The sequence below is a fragment of the Coffea eugenioides genome, chromosome 8 (genome assembly GCF_003713205.1).
Source record: "Coffea eugenioides isolate CCC68of chromosome 8, Ceug_1.0, whole genome shotgun sequence".
Lineage (NCBI taxonomy): Eukaryota > Viridiplantae > Streptophyta > Magnoliopsida > Gentianales > Rubiaceae > Coffea > Coffea eugenioides.
In genome coordinates this window covers 26,947,194-26,954,766 of record NC_040042.1, presented here as the reverse complement: position 1 = coordinate 26,954,766, position 7,573 = coordinate 26,947,194, and positions in this window count along the sequence as shown.

Genomic DNA, 7,573 nt, shown 5'->3' with positions numbered 1-7,573 from the left:
ACACCCCAAACCTTCCCTCCTACCCAAACGCGGCAATCCTTACAAACCATACCAATGCTCAAACGATGTTTCCCCATAGGAGTACTACTTTCAGGTCGTAGGGTAGACGAGCAGGTTTTGTATCTATTCCGTACATAAAATTGGGGTTGACAAATGAATGAGTAACACCGGGATCTACTAAGATTTTCGCAAATCGGTGAAATACCAAAATCATACCTTCCTCAATTTCAGAAAAATCGGGGACCTGTTGTGGCTCCAGTGAATACACTCGAACCGCTACCTTAGGTTTGGTCCCTTCCACCTTGGCGGGTTCGGAATTAGTCCTCGTCGATTGTTGACTCCCTTTTCCATCTCGTGATAGGACTGGACAAGTAACGAGCTGATGGTTTGCACTTCCACAGCGCAAACATTTTCCCTCCTTCTTCCAGCAATTGTCCTCCGAGAGGTTTGACTTTCCGCAATACCTGCAAGGTCCGCGTGCTGCAGAAGCCGAGCCTCCTCTCTAGCCTCTCCCCACTTGGCCGCCTCGTGACGGGCCCTCTCGTGACACTCCCGGAATCCTTTCTCCTCCCGTTCCCCGCCCAAACTTGGAAGGGGTACTCTCATCCCCCTGCCCCGAACTACTTCCAGGAAATCCTCGCTTTTTCACCTGAAAGTTTCTCACCTGTAGCCTAGCATTCTCTACTCGTTGCGCCTTCTTCACTGCATCGCTGAAGGTGCTAATTTGAACTACCGCGAGGTCCTTCTGGATTTCTACGTTCAGGCTCGGGACAAATCGCCGTATTCTTCGTTGCTCGGTCATGATGAGTTCGGGCGCAAATTTGGATAAGCGGGTGAATTGGCTCTCGTACTCCGCTACAGATTGGGCCCCCTGACGAAGCCGAATAAATTCATCTTCCTTCCGCTCCTGAACTAGAGGAGGGAAGAATTTGGCATTGAATTCCCGCATAAAATTCACCCAGGTCCTGGGCGTTTGTTCCCGTTCCCACTTTTACCGAATAACGTTCCACCAGGAACGGGCCGCCCCTTCCAGATGAAAGACGGCGAAGGTCACCTGCCTCTCCTCCATATAATGTAGGGCGGCAAAGATATCCACCATCTTCTCCAGCCACCTTTCGGCCATGTCCAGATCGGGCCCCCCGATAAACTTTGGTGGGGCAAACTTCTGGAACCTCTCGAGAGCCCTATCCTCGTTCTCCACGTGATTACCAGGGTTCCTAGGGTTAGGGTTAGGGTTTTGACCCTGTTGGTGTACCACTTAGGCTAGTAAATTAGTCATTTGCGGCATAGCAGCCGCTATTTGGATGTTAGGATCAACCCTAGGTTCGGGGTTAGGTCCAGATGAGGTTTCCCCAGTGCCCCTTTCAGGCGTGGGTTGCCTACCCCTGCGTCCACGGCCTCGACCACTACGAGTGCCTTCCATCAATCTCAGTCGATCTAGGTCACAAAATAAATATACTGTTAAAGGGCACCTAACCCTCCTTTTCGTAGCACTAAACAGGAACAATTAAACAAGGACAATTAACTAAAACAACTACCTCGTAGAGCATTTAAATACATAACACATATACATAGAACACATAACCGGAGCAAGCAATTATATAGAACAGTCAGTCAAGTACATACAAAGTCATCCCGTGAAACAAAAGGGGTCCTCCAAAAGTCCTATAGACAGACTAGGTCACGAGTACAAAAGAACTCACGAAAAACTTTCCCCCCCCTAGGGCTCCGTCCATAATCTACGAGAACAATACAATTTATATCTTAATCAAGGTTGATCACGCTTAACCATACCCGAACAAACCACACGAAATTCCATAGAATCGCATTTCTAGTTCGCCCAATCCTTTCTAACCTAGGCTCCCATCTCTTTCGTATCCGGGCGCAAGAATCCCATCTAAGATGATTCACAACTCGAGCCGGCCGGTCCCAAGCGTAAATCATCCATATTAAAGATTCCTACCCGACATACATACCTAGCTTTCTCAAGTCCCATGATAATGATCCTTACACTTATGACATGCACAGTTCATAACTTACGCTCAAAAGAGCACTTATACCTTTCGACGCATTCACGAAAGCAGGATCATAACACCATTTGGCCCAAGCTCACTCCGCGCAGAGACCAAGCGAAGTAGCTCTGATACCACCTGTGACAGCCCCATTTTCCCCTAAGGCGAACCAAAGAGGTTAGCGGACTGCCTGCCCAACTCTCGCCAGGACTAACGTTGCAGACACACGCGTTCTAAAAAGTTAGGAAAAATAAAACGTGCTCATACAAGCCGGAATCGCAAGATAGCCAAACGCAAACTAAACCGTCGGTGAATAGTGGGGGCCATGTCATATAACTCGGAAAAATATTTTCAAACCAAATAAGACCCATAAACAGGGTTAAGCTGTGTTATATACATACGTTTGTAATTTACAAAACAAAAGCGAGATAATTAGATCAAAATACAGTTAGGGTTTTGCCCAAAAGGAGCTATTCAAAAAATACATTTACATAAGCTCAACTCGGCAACCAACATGTACAACCTTTCCAAAAGTAATCAATTTCCTGTAAGGAAAACAAAAGGAACAGATTGAGCTTACGCCCAGTGATATACTATCACTCAAGCAGCAAAGTTCATATAAGCATCAAGTTTTCTCATTCCAATACATCAAAAGTAAGCAAAGGCACACATCATAGTGTTGATAAAAGGATACGGGCGGCTCTCAAGAGCCCCTTTCCTCGCTTGCATTCTTGATCGGACCTCATTGACCCTCCGTCAATGTTTAAGAGTAACTAACCGTAGGCTCCACTTTACGTCCATTCCTTCCACCCAACATACCCCTACCGGGCCCGAACTCCAAACAGTAGAAATTTGGTAATACTCGAGTATACCGGAATCAAGAGTCTCACTACTACAAGATTCCATATAACAGTCCCCATGGCTCGTCAACTTTCACGACCAAGCCTTCGCTGGCTCGATTCACTCGACTACCAATGGGGTTGAACTCAGTAGTAACAGTAAAATCCATTGGATCCTCGTCCAAACGACACCAAATCCAGTTTTCCATGTACATTTCAAGTACCACAGTGAAACAGTAGACAGTCGTGTATAATACAAAAGGGGGTAAGGGTGATCAAGTACACCCTCACTTTAATCAGTTTCAACAGTGCAAATAAGCCTTCAAGGCATCAAGTTCAATTTAATAAAGCCACATTGTAAACAAACAAGTGAGTAGTATACTCACCAAGCAAGCAAGTGGAATTTCGTAAACTTCAGCCCAAAGAGCGTCTTTACTCACCGTCACGCCCTAAAATATTCAAATAAGCACAATAAGACTCGATTACAAGTCATAAACCAATTCCACATACTACCAAAATAGGGCTCCATAAGAATGTATAAGCACTAGAGTAAATCAGGGAAATCCGGAAATGGAATTAAGCTCAAAACCATAAAAACAATTTTTGACATCATTTTGCGGTTTTGGCACCATTGGCACACGATTATCGGATGGAGGTGCAATACACACCGTTTCGAAGCTAAGAGGTAGGGCTACAATGTTGAAGAAGGCTACTCAGTCCAGTTCATAGTGCAACTAGGTCAAAAATTCAATATACTAAACCAGAACCGTAAAAATAGGTTAACAAACCGCATTCTGGTTAACGAACCGTAATTCAGGGTACCTAAGTCCAAATCAAGTGATTCCAAAGCCATATGAAAGCTAAGACATCAGGCTACATTTCTTAAAAAGGTTTCACTAACTAAATCAGAAGTATTCCCAACCAAATTAACCAATTACAGAAGCAATTATCAAGTTCGGGTAGAAACAGGGCCGCAGAGGTATTTCAGTCTTTTCATAAGCTACGCTACTCCGATTGGCCTGAAATTTTGCAGGCATCTCTAAAATATCATTTCCTACAACTTTCATGTGTTAATCCAGGGCTAATTCGGTCTCTAACTATGATGAACAGTACCGGGCAGAAAAGGGGTAATCGAAACCCTAACTTCCGAAATTTCTGTTGAATGCGGAAATTTTCCGCAAATAACTACAATTGACACACTAAGGTTTCATTCCAGATCATTTCCAACTATCATACATAACCACACAACATTAATCATATGAAAACAGAAAAATCATGAATAATTATAAAACTTCACCAAATTCAACCAAAATCATGATATAATCCACCAAATCACCCCTTAGGCTACCACAAGTCATTAATTGGACATCATTAGATAGAGGAGAGGGGTTCCTTCACTACTCACCTTAGTAACCAAAGAAAAGAGACCACTTAGCACCTTAAGCTTCCAAACAACTTCACTAATCACCTCACAACCACTCACTTTAGGATTTTTATGGAATAAAAGCAAGATTAAACGGTTGGTTTGTTGAATTTGAGCAAGAATTTGGAGAGCTTTTCCCTTTCTTTTTGTTTGAAGTGGCCGGCCACAAGAAGCTTGGAAATGAAGAGTTTTGGTCAATTTTTGGGTTTATTTAGTAAAATGGTAAAAAGGTGAATAGTAGTCAAAATGCAAGATTTAATCATATGGTGACACTTGTCACCCTATTTAATGCATGCATATCACTTTGTTTCCTCTCACACCAATCCACTTGGTAACCTCTAATTATCTCATAACACCCGGTAAATTAAACCCAGTATCCCAAACTTAACTTAATTGGCCGAATTTGACCGAACTTTCCGCACTAGCGGGTCCCACGTCCGATATACGTTCTTAATTTCTCAAAATCTAACCGATACTAGAAAAATCTTCTAAAAACTATATTTACTCATAAAAATTATTTAGAAAATTTTCTAATAAAGAAAATGCATAAAAGGCGTGCAAATAATTAAAATAAGGCCTTGAAATAAGAAAATTTACGGGTTCTCACATTTTGTAATTGGATGACATTGACCCTAGTTGAAAGGTTATTGTGTTAAGATTATTTATGTGTGACTTTGGAGCTGAATTGAGAAAAATCATGAAGCCATAAATGGTTGAAAAATAGCTAAATACAAAGGGCATGCTACCCAAATTTTCACTCGAGAGCTAGTTGGATGTACTCGTGACTTGAGCAAAAGGTTTTAGGGTTGTTCATGTTTTTAAAACCAACTACTACCTTTTTACTCCAACGTCACATTGTTATTTCTTCGTACTAGTAGTTAACTTGACTAGGCACACGACTTGTAGTCGAGTCTCATTTGTGTATTCCGTTTCCTAGGTTTGTGGATGGAGGAACCATAATTGTTTTACCTTGGTTGTTGTTAGGACGTGACGGTGATCAAAGCCATCCTTTGGGAGGAAACTTTTGAAAGTTATCTTTGCTTGAACTGGTGAGTGTACCACTCCCCTGATTTGTTGCTTAACTGGTTTATTTGTACTTGAAATCTGTGACTTGAATGACTATGAACTCTGTTTATTCTGAATGAGACGAGGGTGTACTTTATCACACTCGTTCTCTTGCCTGTGTGATCGTTTACTGTGTGAATTTGAATCTATTATATTATCTGTGTCTGTTCTGACGTCGTTTGGAGGCTTGTATCCAATGACCCTTCTGTGACCTCTGAATTCAAATCCTGTGGCTAGTTACTCGAGTCGAGTCGGTAAGGGATTGGTCGATTAAATAAAAAGCCACGATAGTCTGTTTTTGGGAAATCTTTGGGTATTGGAGACTCTGGATTTCTGGTATAATCGAGTATTACCACCTCTGTTTTGTGTATGGTGTTCGGGCCCGACAAGAGATATGTTCGGTGGATGGAATTTGATGTCAAGTGGGGTCTACAGTCATGTATGTTCTCTAAACGTTGACGGAGAGTCAACGAAGTTGGATCAAGTACTACAACGAAAATTTAGCTCTTGAGAGCCACCTGTATCCTTTCTATCTGAGGTGTTTGTTCATTTCCTTATATGTTGTAATTATGTGCCTTAAAAGTGAAATGCCACGATTCTTGACTACTAGTATTTGTGGTACCTCATTGAGTGTAAGTTTATTCCGTTCCCGTTATCTTTGTTTTCCTTACAGGGTTCAATATTTTGAGAGTTATGATTTTTGAAGAAAGAGTCGAGCTAGTGTAGACATTTTTTTGATCATGCTCCTCTGTAATCGAAACCCTAATTGTATTTTGTATACGTATTGTTACTATGGCTTGTATTTCAAGTTAACTTGTTGAAAACTCTGATGTATATATGTAAATAAGTGTTTAATCAAGTATTTCAAGCGTATTCGTTTGAGATTGTACGTTTCTATGGTTATGTGAACTTTCTTGTATCCATTGGGGAAATTGAACAAGTACAAAACTTGAACGAGGAAGAAAAAAATTTGGTCGGATTTTGACGCGACCGCGATCCGTTGCATTTTCCGATGATTCGTTTTCCCGAAATTCTTTGGACCATTTGGTAAGGTTTATGAATGATTTGATCCGTAGTTCTGGCGAGAGTTGGGCAGGTGGTCCGCCGACCCTTTGGTTCGTCTTTGGGGAAGGTGGGGCCGTCACAGCTATCCCTCAGGACAACCCTCACAGAGCTACACTATTGAAGTATTCACTCACAAATGAAAAGTTTACAATGAACTTCACACCACCAAGATTACAAATCTTTCTTGGAGAGTATTTTCTCACTAAAACTACTCACTAAATGCACTATTTATATAAGACCAAGAAAGTGCTTCATTAATGCTTCCAACGGATAGAAAGTAGCTGAAGAGTCAACTAGCCGTTGGGAGTATCGGACGTCCGGTACTATCGATACAAGCGTCCGACAATAGGCAGTGAGTTTGAGGAAATTTCTTTAATTCTTTCAGACGTCCGGGGTCTCTGATGCTTGCGTTCAAAAGCAGATGATAAATGTGAGAAATCTTCTTCAATTATTTTGGACGTCCGGTACCTCCAATGCTTTGCGTCCGAAGTGCCACATTGTTTATCGAACGTCCGGTGTTCTATTACTTTGCGTCCGAATGAAATCAGTGAGTTAGAGGAAATATCTTAATTCTTTCGGATGTCCGGTGATGGAATTCTTCATGGGTCCGAAGAGTTGCATTGTTCATCGGACGTTCGATGTCGTCTTCGTGAGCATCCGACAGCTTTCAACTTCCTTTATTTCTTTTGAAAGCTCTTGATCTTTGAATCAGATTTGCTTCATAGCTGAAAGTATTTCTTGAAGAGATATTAGTATCATCCAATTGTTTTGTAAATATCAAAAGTTAGGGATCAAGATCAACATAGGTAAAAGAAAGTGTGTGATTAGAAGTGCTAATAATAAGTTAGTAAATCATAAGTTAAAACAAAAGTACAAGGGAGTTAAGGGAAATAGGCTTGAACCGACATGCGCCGTTTGTTACCGGTTGAGTGCACCGCTTGACCAATACTTTCTTACCCTAATCTCCTTATTTTTATTTCATTTAATTTCTCCTAAACCAACCCTTAAATTAACCACCATTATTGACTAAGGAAAAGGAAAAGAAAGACAAAATAGTTGGGTAACACTTGTCAACCATCAAACCAAATGTTGACCAAGATTAATCTTTGTATTTATCTTGAAAAAATTGAAGAAAAACCATCACTTTCTTGCTCCATGAAGACCGAACC